This window comes from Trifolium pratense, linkage group LG5 (assembly GCF_020283565.1).
Source record: "Trifolium pratense cultivar HEN17-A07 linkage group LG5, ARS_RC_1.1, whole genome shotgun sequence".
NCBI lineage: Eukaryota > Viridiplantae > Streptophyta > Magnoliopsida > Fabales > Fabaceae > Trifolium > Trifolium pratense.
In genome coordinates, this window is record NC_060063.1 from 48,764,853 (window position 1) to 48,785,652 (window position 20,800).

Consider the following 20,800-nt stretch of genomic DNA (forward strand, 5'->3'; position numbering starts at 1 on the left):
GTACAACCCTCATTTTGGATAACTTTTCCATCAAGTACTTGTGAAAAAACAAATATTAATTTTTATATAGCAACTGAATTTTTGAACAACGATTTTAATTTGAAACTGGTTAATGTATTATATATTGTTTGATTTTTCCATTTATGGAGTATTTTTTACAGTAACTCCCTTTTTATTTGGGTACAAATAATTTCATTTTTATAAATTAAGAAACTCGATTTTAATTTGGTCCTATGCAGCTGGGCTTTTCAATTTGATTTGGCTTTCTGCTATGTTCATAAAAGAAGCTTTCTCTTTCTACCCATCATATTCTTATCCACTGAAATTTTATTTTTGCCCTTGGAAATTTAATTGTAACCATATACATATAAAATAACAGCAATCGAATGCCAATCCCCAGGTTTTATTTGTAAAGTCTCAATTCCTTGGTAATCGAAACCCAAAGATCTATGGACTATTCCGTGTAATTTTTTTGTAAATTATCGATCTGTTATAATCGTTATACCTACTTAATACTTTAAGATTTTATATGGTGATACCATGTTTTCTCTTGTTGTGATCTTAAAGTATTGTCTTATTACTCAACTGGGTTCTTCACGGATAATATCTCGCAAATAGATACATAATGTATGTATATGGTTTTTTTTTTTTTTTTTTTTTTTATAGATTATCCTTAAAAAGTTGAGTACTTTACCTACAAATGAAAATTAGCCATATAAATAAATTTGTAAGTGAAGTAAAAATTAGTTTTTAAATATCACTTATAAATCTACTTATGTGTTCATTTTTACTAGTGGTTTGATAAATCACCTTAAATTTGTCAAGAGTTAATGCATGTCTCATTTTCTCTTATATCAAACAGTCTCCACTACGGTTGAAGGGACTCAAAACAGTGTAAAACTTTTTTATATTAACCTCGTTGCATCTCAATAATACCTCTCCATATTTTAATTTAAGTCAACTTTGATATCATAAATTGATATCACTGAAACGCGTTAATTTGTGGTGGCCACCTAGTGTCCTATATGACCTTTCTGTTCAGATATATGACTGAAAACGATGTTTCATTAGACAACAATGGTAGGATATCCTAAACATGTGGTTTTGGCCACAACTATACTCCATCCAAATTGCATGCATATCATGCATGGATATATCATATATATGTTAGAGAATTTCTGCGCCTACTACTCTAAGGATATGGATACTCTCCGGTCCATTATCTTCTGTTGTTTGTGCTGCCATCATGTCAGTCATCCATTTATATTTATTTTTTTATCTTTCTTTAAAACTATTTCTTTTAATTAATTTATTTATCGGCCGTTAAAGTTAGAGCAGGAGGAATGTCCGAATAGATGAAGCAGCAGAGGATTCAATTCTCTACTCTAATAATGGTTTACTTTTAATTAGCTCTTATGGTTTCATTCTTATTGCTCATAATACGCCAAAGAGTGAGACTTTACCAATTGACAATATCAATATGGATATATATATATATATATTTTTGTCTTTTATGTTCACGTGTATATACTATAGTTTGCAGTCTTTGTGGAAATTTAGAGATAATAAATCAAAACCATTATTTGAATTTCGAAGTAGTGCTTCAATAATATTACTATAAAGAGTAATCAGTCAATTTAGTCCCTAAACTATCACTCTCTCACCAACTTAGTCCCTAAACTATTAAAACCAACTAAAAGGTCCCTAAACTATATTCACATCCTTCAATTTAGTCCCTAAACTATTTTTCATCCATCAATTTAGTCATCCGTTATATTTTCCTTTAACTGTTCTTTAAAACCCTAAAATCCAAAAGCTACTTTTACGCTTATATCTCTCTTCTCGATCAACTCTCTCAAATCATCTCAATCTGAAAACCCTAGCGCCACCTATACGCTCCAATTCCGGTTGTCGTTGTTGTTTTAAGGTACGTTTTTCATGTCAACTCCAGGATTAAGTCGAGGATCACGCAATGAAGGACCTTCTACTTAGTGCTTTTGTTTGATTGTTGCTTATAATATTTGGTTTTTTGTAATGATGCATGCTAGTTTTCTAGTAATGAAATTATGGTTTATGATTAATATTGTTCTTTAGTTAACTATGGATTGTGATTTAGTTAGTTCTTTTGATGGATAATGGATTTGTTGACTTATGTAATGAATTTGATGGATTATGGTTTAGTTGATTTATGTAATGAAGATTATGGTTTATGGTTTAAATTATGGTTAAGTTTGTTTTTTGGTTTTTGTTGATTTAGCAGTAATGTTTCATTTGGTTTAGCAGTAATGAATTTGTGTTGTTACTACGTAGTGAACGAATTTGTGTTGTCACTAGGTAGTGAACGAGACAAAGGATGATTTAGCAGTAATGAATTATGTTAAAAATGAATTTGATTTAGCAGTAATGATTTAACAGTGTTGTTACTATTTTGTTGTTTTTAAAGATAGTTTATGGACTAAATTGAAGTATTTTTTATAGTTTAGGGACTACTAACAGTCACTTAACGGAAAAGTTAACCGAGGGACTAAATTGAAGGATGTGAATATAGTTTAGGGACCTTTTAATTAGTTTTAATAGTTTAGGGACTAAATTGAAGGATGTGAATATAGTTTAGGGACTTTTTAGTTGGTTTTAATAGTTTAGGGACTAAGTTGGTGAGAGAGTGATAGTTTAGGGACTAAATTGACTAATTACTCTACTATAAATTTGAAAAAGATCATTATACACGCCAAAAATTTTACGCTACCGACTGATGATGATTAATTAAAGTAATTAATCGGTTGTATTCTATGTTCACATTCCTTTCAAAAAATAAAAAAAACAACCCCTCCATGTTCACATGTAGTGTGTTGAACTCGCATATAGGTAGAAAACTCTATTGTTAAGAAGTCTCATTCATCGGTTGCGAAATGACATAAATTAAATCAATTCTCAATTTTAAGATGTATCTCAATGCAATCAATCTAGAGATGTCAATGAGGCGGAAAATGAGCGGGAAGTACTTTACCACACAATTCCCCAGCATTTAAAATGATCCCTATTCTCACCTCAATAGTTATTTCAACTTGCAATTTTTCCCACTTGAATTAACCACATTTTTATAGTGATTTAACCATGTACATGTACACCTCAAAACAAAAACTCTGATATTGTATTTACATATTGAAACAACGGGGTTTGAGCAGGTCACCCAAGCCTATTTTTGAGATTTTGGTGTCAATAGTGAACCTACAATTTGGATATCCTAGCTTATAAGCAGTATAAAAAATTGGATTTTCTAAATGTGAAAATATAATTTGTTTTGGAAGATGATACTCTCTCCGGCCTCAATTATAAACAAATTTCACTTTTTAGATACATTTGAATACTAATGTATCTAGACTCAATTAAGATCAGATACATTGATTATCCAATGAATCTAAAAAGTAGAATTTGCTTATAATTGAGATCGAAGTGAGTACTTTTTATTACGTTTAAAAATAATCTAATAAAAACATCAGACTTCATACAAATGCTCGTACAAAACAATTGATAGGAGCATTTTCTATTTACTTTGTGCCCCAATTTTGAACTTATTTTTTAGAACCATGCGGTAGCCCATACGACCCTGTGCCTAGGATTGAGGCATCGTTTCCTTACTCTTTGTGTCCTCAAGCTATTAATTAACAACTCGTTTGATGCCTAAAATAGACCGACAATATATGATAAAACCTATCCAACAGAGAGAGAAGGTTTGAAGGGATTCAACTGAAGGGATTCAACCAAATCCTCGAATGTAGAAAAAGTACAAATATACTCATACTAGTTCTAGTGCCCGTGCTAACGCACGGGAAACACCGTCTTTTAGTAATTTCGTACAATTGATATACGTATTGTCAAAATGTTACCGTAAATAAATAAATCATTCAATATAGAACTTGTCGGGCAATTAAGATTTCAGCATCTGTGAAATTTGCCTTAATATTACACAATTCAAAAAGATATGCATTATTTCAAGGATAGAATAGTTATAGTGTTTGTTGTTAAGCCCCCCGTGTTTTTGAGATCCTGATTGAGAAATGATCCTAAACATATTGTGCAAACAAAGTAAAACTATAAAGCAAAGTAGAAAAATCAACAAAAATATAAAGTAAAACTATTCACCAAAAGAATTAGTATACTTAGTTTCTTATATATTTGGCAAATATAAAAAATTATTGAAAATTACTATTGAATTCAATGGATAGGCAAAATGGATACACAAAACATGAGAGTGTATCATAAAGGCATAAAACCGTACAACCTCCCATGTGTTTTTTGGAAATATAAAATTTTGAAATTTTTTAGTGTTTTTTGAACTCAATGATGCTAAAAAAGACAACAAATAGAATATTATTATAATGTTTGATATTAAGCTACAACGTTTTTGGAAGATTTTGTTATGGTAATGGTAAATCCCCATGTTTTTGGACGACGGATTGAGAAATTATCCCAAACATAATAGAAAATACTATCAACAAAAAATAAAGTATAAAATACTATCTCTCGCGTGTTATTATAGATAGATATAAAAATTGGAACTTAATGATGCTAAAACTTAATTATCTACAATATATTAATGTAAACAAAGATAGCGAATAGAATAGTTATAGTGTTTGTTAAGCCACCGAGTTTTTGGGGCTTAATTAACGAATAATTGGAGTAAGTACTAAGAACAGGGTTATGGTAAACCCACATGTTCGATTAGGGTTGGGAACAGACCAGGGAGCCTGACTTATGATTTTTCTTCAGGCCTGAGCCTGACTTACGATTTTTCTTCAGGCCTGAGCCTGGCATACGACCTATCAAATGTTATTTATTTTGGCCTGACCCGAGCCTTTTTAAAGTTTGACCTGACCTTGTAGCCTATTTAAAAGTCTGTGTTATACAAATGTCTCTATATAGTCTTTTTAAATAGGCTAAACAGGCCTTAAAAACCTATTTCACATTTAAATTTTTATAATTTCTACAAATGAAGTATGACATTGAACTTAATTTTTTATAGAGCTATGACATCATAATTATTGACTAATTTACTATTATGATATCACATTAAATCAAATACAATTTATATATTTCACATAAATATATAAAAAAAACCTAAAATATGACTTGCCAATTATTCATCTTCATGACTACATATCCCTGAATTCATGCCTTCAAAGATAAACCATTCATTTAATTCTCCAAGTCCCGGTTTTATAATTGATGGTCCTTCTTTCTTGCACATTAAGAACATTTCTATAAAGTCAATGATGAAATTTCATATTTACAAAAGGGGATAAATTCAATAAAAAACCGCATGTGAATATAAATAGAAAAAAAAAATATTGAAAAGATCAATTCCTTGTACTCATAAGAAAAGTTTCATATAAAAATATAAAAATAAAAATCAGATGGAAGTAAAGTTTCCTATTATACTCATAACATTGTTCTCTTCCAAACAACAAAAGAACACTATCTATAAGGATTTTACTTCTAACACCATCCACAAAGAAATATTTCACTGCTTGCCTAATGCAAGGTGTGAATCGTGTGATTAAGGTAAAGCCATAAAAAGAATGATCTAATTTGTCTGATTCTTAAAACAATAACCAAAAACATGTCGATACAATGGGACCAATAGCAATTTTGTTATTTTTTTTTTTCAAATACCTTTATACGAACAATGATAATATCTCAATTGTATATTGGTTTTCCAGTAGTCAAATAACCACTAACATTGTTGTCATTAAACAATAGTGCATCATATACATTATAATTATAATTGCAATTAATGTGTCGCAAATATTGCGCCTTGGGATCTCACGCCAACCGGAGCAAACCATTATGCATTATGCTCAGGCTTCAGAAGCAATAACTCCAGTCCTGAGGCAACCGGACCAAAACATCATAAGATTCAACAAAAGCAAATTGATGTCCTTAAATAAGCTGCATCGATAGATAAAAAATAACACAGAAAACTGATGTCCGTATCTGCAAAAATATAACTCGTAATTCCAACTAATAATTTTCATCCAGCATTCGTAAACATGCATCAGGGTGATGAAACCATTCATTCAGTTCATGGCTAAAATCAGTCGATCAAGATCTAAGAATCATCTACGAAAGAACTTCAATATCCAAGTTAAAAGCACAAATATGGATAACAAATTCAATAGTTCTTGAAGCAAGACTAATCCTACTTAATACATATCATGAAATTTGCAAATATGATTTCATATATGAAAAGGAAACACCAATATGCTCATAATATGAGTGAGAAGACATATCCCCGTTGTAGCAATATAATACTCCTTAACATTTATAGTTTTTGATCTATTTTCATAAACAAAATAGTAACATTTATAGTTTTAGACTTTTTCCCTTGAGAAATTACTATTACATAGGAAAACAATATATTTATCTAGCAATGACCTTTACCTTATGTTTCTACTCTCAAATGAGAGATCCGAAAATCAAAATTGTACTATGAAAATTGTACTCTTAACATTTATAGTTTTTGATCTATTTTCATAAACAAAATAGTAACATTTATAGTTTTAAACTTTTTCCCTTGAGAAATTACTATTACATGGGAAAGCAATATATTTTTCCCAAATATTTGAAACCAACTGACAAAATTGAACTTTGCCATGAAAAATCTAATTGTAGAAGAGCAATGAACATATTTAGTGGGTTCATTGATGTTCGAATGGACTAAATTATCATTATCTATCTAGTAAAGTTTTAGAGACCATTAAAACAATGACTAAGCAAAACTTAACTCTTCAAAGCTTGATTAAGAAAACAAAACAAAGTTTATGTCATTAAGTGTAATATTATTACTATTTTCAGGGTCTTATTTACACTTATAACTTCAAGCAACTTTCTTATTATTTCTAAATGAAGGGCCTCATTTACACTTATGTCTCCAAGCAAGACCACAAATAAAACCACAAATTCTTGTATTCCAGGAAAAGGATCAACATTTCAAGGCAAAGAAAAGAATATACACAATAGCAGTCAATGATATTGTATTATTAATTATTAGTAGCAACCATCATACCTGAATAAAACCATAAAACAATCACTCTAATTGAATCTTATAATATCCCACTTCATTGAATGGTATTAATTAAAACTTCAAGCCTATAATTTTAGACAGGCACCATGACATTTTTAATCTTTGTTATTTGTGATCCAACTTGTTCACAATCCTAATATACAAATAATAATCATCATATTCCAACAAAATGAATAATAGAAATAATAAAACCATATATTCCAAAAGATATAGAGATAGTAGAAGATGCAGGAAAAAATGAATATAGCTAAAATAAATAAGTATTACTAAAGTACTGAGAAGTTCACAAACGCGATTAATCAAATGTTTCTAAAACATTCAAATCATGTGTTTCCTGAAATTGCATATGCTTTATGTTTATAATAGTAAATACATATTTAATCTCATGCTTCATGTGTTACCTAAAATTGCATATGGTTTATGTTACTTGAAACATCCTTTAACATATTAACAAAGTAAAGTGAGGAACCAAAAAATTGTATTGCAGGAAAACTGTTTGGATTATTTCCAAATAAATATCTTTTTTCTTTAGCAAAATAATAAATTAAAATTGATACAAATCTTTAAAAAAATTCTGAAATTTAACTATCTAAATCTCACTAACTATCTAATATTTTCAACAGAAATTCAAAAAAAACTTACCCCTTTTTATCGTGACCAAGTTGAACTAAGATGTTGTGATTTGAAACACTTCTTGAAAAAATTGGCGCTTTCATCACCTTCTTTTGACAAATCTCCTGTCAAATCCCTTCAGCTTGCTTGCTACAACAATGGAAATCAATATTTTGGTAAGTAAGCTTGATGAAATCAAAATCTGTAAAAAATATGGAAATAGAGAGTAGCAAAAGCAAATCCTTTCTACCTCTAACTTCAAACTCTAGTTTAATCCATACACAAAAAAAAAAAAAACATTGTTAAACCATGTCAAAATACAGTTTTGATCTTTGATTAGGTTTTAGAAAATTAGGGATTTCAGAACACAAAAAACACAAATTAAATGTTAGCAGAAAAATCATAGTTTGTGATCAGAAAGGTTGTTTGTCCATAACCTTAGATAATTAAACTCAGAATTTATAAAACTTAAGACTAAAAAAGATTCAGAACTAAAATGTGAAAAACTAAAGAGAAGGAAAGAAAGAAAGAAAGCAAGCAATGAGCGCTTTGCTGGGGTGAGTTTCTCTGAACCTAAACCTCTCCTTTTTATAGTTGAAAAATTAGGTTTTAGACATTATTATAATAATCATAACAAAATTAGGGTTTGAAACGATTTTGGGGGGAAAGATTCAAACCTTGACAGTTGTTTATCTTCTGCAGCAATTTGATTTCAACTCTGATCCAATACCACAAAATTGTTTGATTAAAGCTACCTCCTCTGTGTTGATTTCACCGTTTTGGATAAAATTGGGAGATGAAGAATTGAGATAGTGACAGGTTGATAGATTAAAGGTTTCTTTTGGTTCATGGGTACAGAGGAGAAAATTTGGCTTTCCATATGGTTTCAGAGAGTTGCATAAACTGGGGGCTATGTTTTTGCTTAATCGCGTGAGGGAGAGATATGTTTGCCAAATTTGCTGATGAGAAATCCCGTGTTTTGGTTTCTTCCTTTCTACCGTACGCGTGTTAATTTTTTTACTCATAAGTGGTTTTTTTGTTTGTAAGCAAAATGGGCTTTTGTGATATTGGGCCAGATCCAGATCCGGATTAGGCTTGTTTGTTAACAAAAATAAGATCCAAGAATAACAAAAGAAGAGGGAAGTTTAAACATTTGAATTTTACTTCCAAATCAAGCAACCAAGTTTGACCCCTAAGTTTAAAATGGTAAAAATTTAGTATTTGAATTGGCAAAGAAAAAAGTCACTCTTTTATTTTCTTCAAAAGTTTGAAATTGCATCCAACTCATGCATCCAACATGGCAAGGAACTAAATATGGAATGAAAATAATATTATTTAATGATGATTTGGCAAGAATGTGGTTAGAGGTGGACAAATAAGCAAACTTGCCCAAACATGGGTTTGGGTTTGTATATTATTAAGATAAGATATTTTGAATTTTGGAGCCCTGATTTTTTTTTTCAACATTAGAATGTTGGAATTTAACATAATAGCTTTAGCGATCAGGGTCGTTGATACTGATTTTTTATGGTCGTAAAATCGGTCGCTAACTGATTAGAGACCGATTTTCATCAAAATCGGTCTCTAAATCGGTCGCTAAAGCCGAGTTTTCTAGTAGTAATAGATACAAGACTACAACATATTGACATATTAGAGAGAAGATCACTGTGAATATATGTCTTGACAGAAATATTTTTGTTTTGATGATTGACAAAAGAGTCCGAGAATGACATGCAAAAAACGGAAAAGAGGGTCAAACTTTTCAAGACTTGAGTTATAGACTTATTGAGTTATAATGCACATATTTTTAGGATCCTTATGTGAGTAGTAAAAATAGCTCTCTTGAAAATATATCACACACTCACAATGATTTTTATTTAAATATACATAAATTATTTTAAAATTGCATGATTTCTTTATGTCTTTAAAAATATTTTTGACCATGCTTTTGAAATTAATCTTAGCATGTCTACGTGTTTCTCAAAATGGCATGTCGGAGATCATAGCCAAATTGATTTCAATGTGGTGTGATTATGGCATATTTGTTTTCAACGTGGACCATTATTGTTACAACGGCTATTTGCTTAAAATGGTATAAATTGGATTTTATTTTATGATCATCATGGAATTAAAGTGCAATGAAGAAAATTATTTTTCAGACGTGTTTTGCTCAGATAACGGCTAGTATTTGTTTTGCACTTCATTCTCATTCCATTTTCTATATAAATAGAGTCTTGTGCCATCCATTTGAAGGACTGAATTTTTACATCAAAATCATATAGAAAATAATACTCATCACTCTCACTATTTCTACACTTGCTAATATATTTACTTGAGAGCTCTTTTATACTACATAGTTTACTTTGTAGTACTTGTGCTTCAATTTGTTATATCTACACACTTGGTGTAATATCATTGTAATATCAAGGTTTTCAAAGAAACAAAACACAATCTGTCAGGGGTTTCGTCAGACCTCGTCGCAACACCACCCCACCGAGCCTACATTGGAGCAAGGCTATTTTGGATTTGAAGGGAAGAGTGAAAGGCGGTGCTGGGTTTAGAGAGGGTTCAAACTTCTTGATGACAAATCGTCACACTCTCTAATCCATGCCTATTTTAGCAACATTAGATAGATTTTAGTAGGTTTTTAGCAATAAATATAAGAGAAATCTAACCATAAGCTTGATTACTTGTTTTGCAAGAAAACAGGAAAAAGTGCAGGAAATGGAGGATTTTCACTACGCTGGGGGCGTAGCCCATCACGCGCCGCGTGATGGAGCTCACAGGGAGCCAAGATTTTTACTCTGATCACGCGCGGCGTGATACCTGACCACGCGCGGCGTGATGCTCTGATCAAAAGAAGATTGCTCTCTGACTTGATCACGCGCCGCGTGATACCGTTATCACGCGCGGCGTAGTTGATGGATCTGCAACCACGCGCGGCGTGATAGATCTGGCGCGCGGCGTGGTTGCATTCTGTATATATAGTTTCTGCATAATTCTGTTTTCGGGTTGGAAAATTCTGCATTATTCATCCATTCTCTGATTTTGGAAGCATCAAGATCCAGATCAAGGACTTCAAAGGATAGCTCCGAGCACCTCAATAGCATGGATCATCGAGCCATGAAGTTGAAGCGAGGACGCGAAGCAAGCAACATGAGGAGCTGAGCTTCTCTTGGAGGTAGGATCTAGGATAGCTTAGGATGTAGATGAATCTCATGTAATCTGCTTAATTGTAAGGTTTTACTCTGTAACAGTGTTTACTTAATGCAATTCTTCTCTTAATGCTTTATGATCCTTTATTAGTGTTGTAATGATTTCGAGTTAAGTCACGTGCGAGAGTATTGATTTAATTTCTGAACTGAATTGCATTGAGCACTCGAGTGTTTCCGGTCGAGAGATTGAGACATAGAGTGTAGCGAACGATCGACGCGCTGTCATATCATTCGTTGTAGGTAGCTTCCGCCCGAGAGATCGGGGGAGTATCGACAACGAATAGAGTGGATTTTGACAAGAGATTGCGATTCACTAATTTGTCGATCCAGTTGTGAACACTTGAGTAAATTCCTATGATATAGTAGATTGCATGTGGTTTAGCTATAGACTAGGTGATTCCGATGATTCTACCTCGCTTTTCCATCATATCAAAGCACATTTTCTAACAATTCATCACTCAACATACCCCCAATTTATGTGTATTTCTTGCATAATGTTTATGAACACTATTAGACTAGTTTAATCACACAATCCCTGTGGATCGATATTTTTATTACGACGTGGTAATTCGTTCACTTGCGAAATAATCCATCAAGTTTTTGGCGCCGTTGCCGGGGATTGTGATTGATTCGACAAGGCAATAGTGTTCATATTTTCTGTGTTTTCCTTATTTTTTCTGTTTTATATTTTTCTTCCGGAGCGTTCTACTTGTGTGTTTCATTGTGCATGCGGAGAACAGGTCCTCAAGAGCTGCAATTTGATCCAGAGATTGAAAAGACAGCTCGCGCAATTCGAAAGGCAACAAGGGAAGCTCAAGCTTCAAGGGGAACAGCTTTGCTAAGGGATACACCGGACTGTCAAGGACGGACTGCAGCAACAATGGAAGAAGAACAGGTTCCACCGGTTCCTCAACCGCCAAGGCGTACTCTCGGTGATTATGGGAGAAGAGACAACGACGCGTTGGCAAATCAAGGGTTTCAGCCGGCGAATCCTGTCTCATTCGACATCAAGAACACGGTCCTCTCTGCCCTAAAGGAAAATCCGTATTCAGGATCGGAAGCTCAATGCCCGAACTTACACTTGTCTCACTTCTATGAAGCCTGCGACTATACCGATCCACCGGGGGTGAGCGAATCGGACAAAAGACTGAGGTTATTCAAGCATTCTCTCACCGGCCGTGCTAAGGATTGGTTAGACACGATACCCGCCGGAACGATTGAGACTTGGAGACAGCTGGAGCGGAAGTTCTTAGATCGTTACTTCCCTATTCATAAGTTCCTAGAAAGGAGGGCTGAAATTAGCAACTTCGAACAAGCGGATGGTGAGACGTTGTATGATGCTTGGGAGAGGTTCAAAGTTTGTCTTAAAAGGTGTCCGAATCACGGTTTCGATGGCCACAATCAGATGTAAATGTTTACCCAAGGTTTGAGGGCTCAAACGCGAATGATACTTGACGCATCAGCCGGTGGTTCGTTGAAGAACCGTGACGAAACGGAAGCAAGAGAATTGGTGGAAAGCATGGCTCAAAACGAGTATAGAGCTACTAATGATAGAGGAGCCAAAAAGAAAGGCGGAGTGTTGGAATTGGATACTCAAACAGCACTATTGGCACAGCAAAAGCTCATGACTAGCCAAATGGAAGCAATGATGAAGCTGCTGTCCAATCCACAAGTTCAATCTTCTCCAATAGGTAAAATTGACAATGTGCGCTGTGATTTTTGTTTGCAGGACCACCCAAATGGCGGATGCTTCCCGGAGGGTTCAGAGGAGGCTCGCTACTTAGCCAATTTCCGGAAGCCGTACAACAATAATAACAACGGTTCCGGGTGGGGTAACGGTGTGCAAAGTCAAGGTACACAGCAACAGCAGCAAAGGCCTCCATCAAGGATGAAAGAAACTCTAAATCAGTTCATGCTCATGACCCAAAGCAACTTTGAAGCGATGAAATCGAGTCAAGCTACCTCTAACAAGAATCATGAAGCTTCTATAAAGAATCTTGAGGTGCAAATGGGTCAGCTGTCAAGACAGTTTTCTATGTTGCAAAACCAAGGAGGTTTCGGTGGAAACACTCATGACAATCCGAAAAATGAAATTTGCAATGGAATCACTTTGAGGAGTAGAGAGATACCGGAAAGGCCAGCTGTGGAGAAGCCCTTGAAAAAGAAGGTCATTGAGGGAGAAGTTGAAAATAAGCAAAAGGTTGTAGTTGAAAATGAGAGATATGAGGGAGAAGTAGAAAAGGAAAATATGTCTAAGGAAGTTGAGATTAGTGAGGATGAGAAAGAAGAAGTTGAAAAACAGAGGGAGATAAAAGAAAAAGAGAGTAAGAAGGTTGAGAAAGGTAAAGGAGTTGATGAATCGCCATATGCTAGGATGCCTTTTCCTAGGAGAAAGAAAGTTAAGAATCTTGAGCGGGAGAAGGAGTTCAAGAAGTTCATGAAGGTATTGAACAAGCTTGAGATGGCTATACCATTAGTGGAGGCATTGGAGCAAATGCCAAGTTATGCAAAGTTTTTGAAGGAGCTGCTCACAAAGAAAAGAAAACCATTAGATGATGAAATGGTAAGTATGACTGAAGAGTGCAGCGCCCTCATTCAACGGAAGCTACCTCAGAAAAAGAAAGATCCGGGGAGCTTTACAATCCCTTGTTCCATTGGGGATCTTACTATTGGAAAGGCTTTGTGTGACTTGGGTGCTAGTGTAAATTTGATGCCATTATCAATGATGAAGAAGATACCGGGAGCTGTAGCAAAGCCGACAAAGATGAGTCTCTCTTTGGCGGATAGATCCATCGTGTATCCGGAAGGTATCTTACATGATGTTCTGGTTCGAGTCGGCGGATTTGTGTTCCCAGCTGACTTTGTTGTCTTAGACATGGAAGAAGACAAGAATTGGGAACCCCTGCTGTTAGGAAGACCATTCTTAGCTACCGGACGCGCCCTTATCGATGTGGAGTTGGGAGAACTAATGTTCCGGACTGACGGTGAACAAATCCTTTTTAATGTGTTTGAAGCTATGAAACAACACGACGATGACACTCAATGTTTCAGAATTGAATTGGTTGACGAGGTCATTGAAGATATCTTTAAGGTTCAACACTCCTCTTCCATTCTTGAAAAAGTGTTAGTTAACTCCATGGATAATGTGGAAGACGAATGGGAGCGAGAGATTGAGTTATGTCTTCACAATTTGAATGCTAATCGGATAGATGAAAGTCCTAAGTTTGAAAACCTCCTTGAAGTGAATGATAAGGATCAAATGGAAGAAGAAAGGAAAGTTCCAGAACTGAAGCAACTCCCTTCACATCTAAAGTATGTGTTCTTAAGTGATGATGCTTCGTTTCCGGCCATCATTAGCAGCAAACTCACTCATTTGGAAGAGGAAAAACTGTTGAGAGTCTTGAAGTCCAACAAAGCCGCAATGGGGTGGACTATCTCCGATCTAAAAGGAATAAGTCCCACTTTTTGCATGCATAAAATCAAGTTGGAAGCTGAGTTTAAACCAGTTGTGCAACCTCAACGAAGACTCAATCCTACCATGAAGGAAGTTGTGAAGAAAGAGGTGCTGAAACTATTGGAGGCCGGCATGATATACCCTATTTCCGACAGTGCTTGGGTATCTCCGGTCCATGTGGTGCCAAAAAAAGGGGGGATGACGGTGGTAAAAAACGATAAGAATGAGTTTATTCCATCTCGGACTGTTACGGGGTGGCGTATGTGCATTGACTATCGCCGACTCAACACCGCTACTAGGAAGGATCATTTTCCCTTGCCATTCATGGATCAGATGTTGGAACGGTTAGCGGGACAAGAGTTTTACTGTTTCCTTGATGGGTACTCAGGTTACAACCAGATCACCGTCGATCCGGAAGATCAAGAGAAAACGGCATTTACTTGTCCCTTTGGGGTGTTCGCATATCGAAGAATGCCATTCGGATTATGTAATGCCCCAGCGACGTTTCAAAGATGTATGCTGGCCATCTTCGCCGATATGATGGAGGACACAATGGAGGTATTTATGGATGACTTTTCGGTTTTCGGTAAGTCCTTCGATTTTTGTCTTTCTAATTTGAATGATGTGCTGGAAAGATGTATAAGTACCAATTTGGTCTTAAATTGGGAAAAATGTCACTTCATGGTAAGAGAAGGGATTGTTCTCGGCCACAAAATCTCCTCAAAGGGGATTGAAGTAGACCAAGCCAAAATTGAGGTAATCAAAGAGCTACCTCCACCGCTAAATGTAAAGGGGGTAAGGAGTTTTCTCGGACATGCCGGGTTCTACCGGCGGTTCATTAAAGATTTTTCAAAAATTGCAAAACCCTTATCGTCCTTACTAGTCAAGGATACGGTGTTCCTTTTTGATGAGGCGTGTGTGACTGCTTTTAATTGTCTTAAGGCTAAGTTGGTTACTGCTCCCGTGATCGTTGCGCCACAATGGGATCTCCCGTTTGAATTGATGTGCGATGCAAGTGATTACGCGGTTGGAGCAGTCCTAGGCCAACACCATAACAAACTTTTCCATGTGATATACTACTCTAGCAAGGTCCTTAATGAGAATCAAATTAACTACACCACAACGGAGAAGGAATTGCTAGCAGTGGTATTCGCTTTGGAAAAGTTTCGTTCCTATCTAATTGGGTCAAAAGTGATTGTTTTTACAGATCATTCAGCTTTGACGTATTTGTTGACAAAGGGCGATTCCAAGCCGCGGTTGTTGCGATGGATGTTTCTCTTACAGGAGTTTGATTTGGAAATTCGAGACAAGAAGGGGGTAGAGAATGTGGTGGCTGACCACCTCTCAAGGCTAAGCAATCCGGATGTTACTAATAAGGAAGAAGCTATTAAGTGTGAATTCCCGGATGAAAAATTGCTTGCCGTATCGGAGTTTCCATGGTTCGGTGACATTGCCAACCTCAAAGCTAGTGGATTCATTCCGGAAGAAATGACGGCACAGCAAAAGAAGAAGCTCTTCGCGGATTCGCGACATTATTTCTGGGATGATCCATTTTTGTTCAAAATGAGCAATGATGGCATGATTCGTCGATGTGTGGCCGATAGTGAGATCCGAGGTATTATGTGGCATTGTCATAACTCACTTTGTGGAGGGCATCATAGTGGCCCACGAACAGCCGCGAAGGTTTTACAATGTGGATTCTTTTGGCCAACGATCTTTCAAGATTGTATGGAGTTTGTAAAGGCTTGTGATGCATGTCAAAGATCGGGGAGTGTTTCTAAAAGAGATGAGATGCCTCAGCATGGCCTAACTGAAGTCGAACCATTTGATGTGTGGGGGATCGATTTCATGGGACCATTTCCTTCGTCCCAATCTAATGTGCACATCTTGGTTTGTGTGGATTATGTTACCAAGTGGGTCGAAGCTACAGCCTGCCAAGCCAATGATTCAGCCACTGTGGTGCGGTTTCTCAAAAAGAACATATTTACAAGATTCGGGGTTCCGAGGATCTTAATCAGCGATGGAGGAAAGCACTTCATTAATCAGCATCTGGAAAACTTGTTGAGGAAGTATAACGTTAAGCATAAGGTTGCTACTCCTTATCATCCTCAAACCTCCAGACAAGTTGAAGTGTCCAATCGCCAGTTGAAACAGATTCTTGAGAAAACGGTTTCTTCATCAAGGAAGGATTGGTCACTCAAACTCGACGACGCGTTATGGGCATACCGTACTGCGTTTAAAACCCACCTCGGTTTTTCCCCGTATCAGTTGGTTTATGGAAAAGCATGTCATTTACCCGTGGAGCTTGAGCATAAAGCATACTGGGCTGTTAAGCAACTGAACATGGATGCCACACTCGCCGGTAGAGCTCGGTTGTTGAAGCTCAATGAGTTAGAGGAATGGCGCGAAAGGGCATATGAAAATGCAGTACTGTACAAGGCAAGGACTAAACGCTATCATGATGCGCATTTAGTTCCAAAAAAGTTTCACGAAGGACAGTTGGTGCTTCTATTTAACTCTCGATTCAAGTTATTCCCCGGTAAACTCAAGTCCAAGTGGTCTGGTCCTTTTGTAGTTAAGGAAGTGTTTCCACATGGGGCTGTGGAAATCTTCAAATCAGGGGAGGAGACTCAGAGTTTTAAGGTGAATGGTCAAAGGTTGAAAGTTTATCGTGGTGGAGAGCTCGTTCGGCACAATGTGGCTCTTTTCTTCCAAGACCCTTAGGGGCATGGAACGTCAAACATCGGGACGTTAAACAAGCGTTGGTTGGGAGGCAACCCAACGGTTTCTAATGTTGTAGTTTGTTTTCTTTTGAAGTATGTAGGTAGTTGTGCAGCAGAAGCAAGGACAGGAAGAAAAACAGGGCAGAACAGAGTTCTACTACGCCGGGGGCGTAGCGCAGCCACGCGCGGCGTCGTGTAAGTGGAGGAAAGAGGTGTCACTGGAGCATTGATCACGCGCGGCGTGAAGGCTTCCTACGCGCGGCGTGGTATGGAAATGGATAAGTGAGCTCTCTGACTAGTGATCACGCGCGGCATGGTATCTTTCACGCGCCGCGTGAACAAGGCAGAGAGGAAAGTGGTTTGCTAAAGTGATCACGCACCGCGTGAGGAGGGCTACGCGCGGCGGCATCAAGTCAACTTGACCGTTTGAATTTGGTCAACATGACCGTTGGATTTGGGGCCAAAGAGAAATTTGAAATGGATCACGCGCGGCGTGGAGTAAGTCATGCGCGGCGTCATAAGGTGACTCTGTTCTGATTATTTAAACTCTCACGTTCTAGTTAAAGACTCACCATTCATCAAGGTTCAGATTCATCTGCTTGGTTTTAGGCTTCAGATCTATCAATTTCAATAAAGTTCTTAAGTGCGATGTGAAGCCTAAAATCAGTGCAAGTGAATTCAGTAACCTTCATTTCATTAATTCAATCTCATGAGGGTTTTCGCAGGTATTAAGGTATACAGTCTAGTGTTTGGTTTTAGGCCTCAGATCCGTCCATCTATCTCAGTATCTCAAAAAGGATGTGAGTCCTAAAATCAATGCACGTGACTATTATTAACCTTCCTTGTCTTCAATAGTAGATTATGCACTGTTATTGGTAAGAAGTGTCAAAAACTGTGAAGTAAGGACTCCTCTGCATTATGATCTCTGCTGCTGCTGCTGCTTCTATTCTACTACTCTATCTCTATCTTTTCTTAATTGTCTTTTATTTCGTTGGTTTGTAATAATATTCTGATGTTGCTTGGATATTGGCTGGATATTTTATTTGTGTACTCTGAATTTGAATCTTCTGTTGTTTGATTGTGGAATAGTTTTTACACTACAAGAAAATTGTCACTTTGCGACACTTCTCTTGCAACCACTTGGGCAAAACCGTCGCAAAGTGTAATTTTTGAAATATTTGTGACATTGCTTACGACGGTTTTGACAACCGTTGCAGAATTATTCCTAAAAAATACCCCTTCATGACTAAGCACTCAAAACGCAATCCAATTCCTTCAAAACGCAAAAACGCAGAAACCCTACCCTACCCTCATCTCTTCCAGTTCCAGGTCTAACCACAAACGCAGAAACGCACGCAGGACCAAAGATTCAGAATCAGCGAAGCTATGGAGTTCCAAGTCCTTCAACCACAAACGCCTCCAAATTCCTAGCTCGTTCCAAATCTTCATCCTTTTAGTCGCTTCAAATCCCTAACATGTTCTAAATCCCTTATAGTCACTCAAAATCCAAATCCCTAACTCTTTCATCGTTCCAAATCCAATCCCAAATCTCTCTCCAAATCGACGAAGCTTATCTTGTTTTGTCTTCGGTAAGTGATGACTTTCTCTTTCGTTGTCTAGTCTGTGTGAGCTTACTCGTTCATGATTTTCGTGTTTATTTGATTTTTATGCAGTACCATCCTAGTGTGAACAAGGAACTTAGGACATCTGAAAAGATTAAAGCGATTACTATTCCTATGAGGTATGATTCGAACTTACAGCACTCTGTGTGTGCACAAACACAAAACATATGATTTTTGAAGCTTAAAGTTGAATTATAATACATCTGAAACTGGATTTTCAAGCATAAGTGTTGTATATTGTCAATGGATATCATATGAAATGTGTGATGGATTTTTTTTTTGTTTTCTTTAACATAGGTTTTTTAGCCTTGATAATGACTTTAAAGGAATATTGATTGAATTATGTCTGTTGCTACTCTTTGAAAGACGTGTGCCATGATATTTTTGGGAAACAAATATCCTAAAGAGTTAAGATCAATATAGGGTATATTCTTTTCCTAATTTGGTTATGCAAAATATTTTAAATAAGGCCTTTATAGAAGAATTCATATGATATAGAAGGAGCTGAGCAGTTTCGGTTAGATGTTTCTCGAAATCCAAATGATATAGAAGAGTTCATATGGTGCAATTTGTGTAAAGCTCGACTATTTGGAGTCGATGAAGCAAAACAAGGAAACGTTAACTTAAGGCATGTCATTGATTCTAGTACTACTAGTTAGGATGTTATCATAAATAGAGAACATAATATTCAATTAATTGTTCACTTTCTTGATGAATTTAGGTTGGAAAAGACCCAAGGCCAGTCATGAGAGGGGAGTATACATGTTTGAAGACGGTGGAGATCCTGAAAAGGTGTGCTCAATATTCAATTAATCAGTGATTTGGTTTGCACTGTCTTGTCTTACCAGCCCACTGTTCTGGTTTTCTTGTTATTGTCTGAGATGTTTTAAGCATGTGCAAGGCCTTTGTTGTGTGACGGGACATAAATTTTCTTTAGTATGAATCTAAATTGATGATTGATTTTATCATTCCTTAAATGGCTGTAGCATTTAAAAAACCATGTACCATCATAATTATGATATGCACCTTTATTTTTGAACTATTAGAGAATTACCTCGTACTTGTTTTGTTTGGAGAGAATTACATATAGGCTATAGAGTAATCAAAAGAGCATTTCTACTTATTGTATGTTGATGGCTGTAGCATGTCTCTGCTTGTTGCAGCATATCAAAATTATCTATAAATGCATTGATGGCTTTACTTTTATGTGTATTTAGATTTGCATTTGAATATCTTTTTGACAGCCTTGTTGTAGGTAAATTGCATTTTTTGGCAAGACTAGTACTCTCACTGTTGGGAAGTGCCTAAATACAAAATTATTGATCAACTTGCAAGTCTTCTTATGGGCAAAAGTTTGATTTTAAATATCAGTATGTACACATTTCTTAGCTAGACCAAAAAAATGCAACATGTAAGTTGCAAATGCATTCTATGGCTTTCCAATGTTTAATGTCGTTGTAGAAATTGGATCATGTCAAGGTATCAAGATGAAAATCATTTATAATTTGTTCTATACAATATAGTCTACTGAGATAGTTAATAGTAGAATTATCATTCTTGAGGTATAAATGAATATTAGTTGACTATGCTGAAATATTTATTTACTTCATCTAAATAATGATATTCATTGAGAATTTTTTTAGAACCTTCACTCTATCTTCAATTGTAGAAATAACTTGTTCATAACTTTTTTTACATGATTATTCACCCATTCACTTGGGCTTCTTGTTTTTCTAAGGTTTTGTTTTGATGGTGTTGGTTCTAGTGTGATGTAATTTTTTGTTTGTTTGTATATGTATATTACTAATACTATAATCATCTTTGTAGTGTGTGTAAGACGTGTTGCTTTTATTTCTCTTACAATAGTAGATAAATTTTAATTAAGTATTAAATGCGTTAAGGGACTTACTAGCATGGTGTAGGTACTGAATGCATCATAGGGGTTGCTTTGGTTGATTTATATGCTAAATGGAGATAATGTATGAGTGCACTGCTATTGCATGTATTGCTGACCAATTTTTAGGCTTAGTATTGTTGTCTTGTTTTTCTGTTATGAGTGCACTGCTAATATGTTATTGTAATGATGTCCA

The 20,800-nt window shown here is 35.8% G+C and overlaps 2 long non-coding RNA genes across 2 annotated transcripts; one reads left to right on the forward strand and one right to left on the reverse strand.

Moving 5' to 3' along the window:
- Window positions 1-5,588: 5,588 nt before the first annotated feature.
- On the reverse strand, window positions 5,589-8,694 carry LOC123885813. The gene is made up of 3 exons (XR_006801253.1): window positions 8,374-8,694; window positions 7,727-7,846; window positions 5,589-5,886 (listed from the first exon to the last, which is right to left on the reverse strand). It is a non-coding gene; the product is annotated as an uncharacterized LOC123885813 (long non-coding RNA).
- Window positions 8,695-18,189: 9,495 nt separating this feature from the next.
- LOC123884886 lies at window positions 18,190-20,575 on the forward strand. The gene is made up of 5 exons (XR_006801011.1): window positions 18,190-18,677; window positions 18,762-18,829; window positions 19,432-19,502; window positions 19,966-20,062; window positions 20,538-20,575. It is a non-coding gene; the product is annotated as an uncharacterized LOC123884886 (long non-coding RNA).
- The last annotated feature ends 225 nt before the right edge of the window (window positions 20,576-20,800 follow it).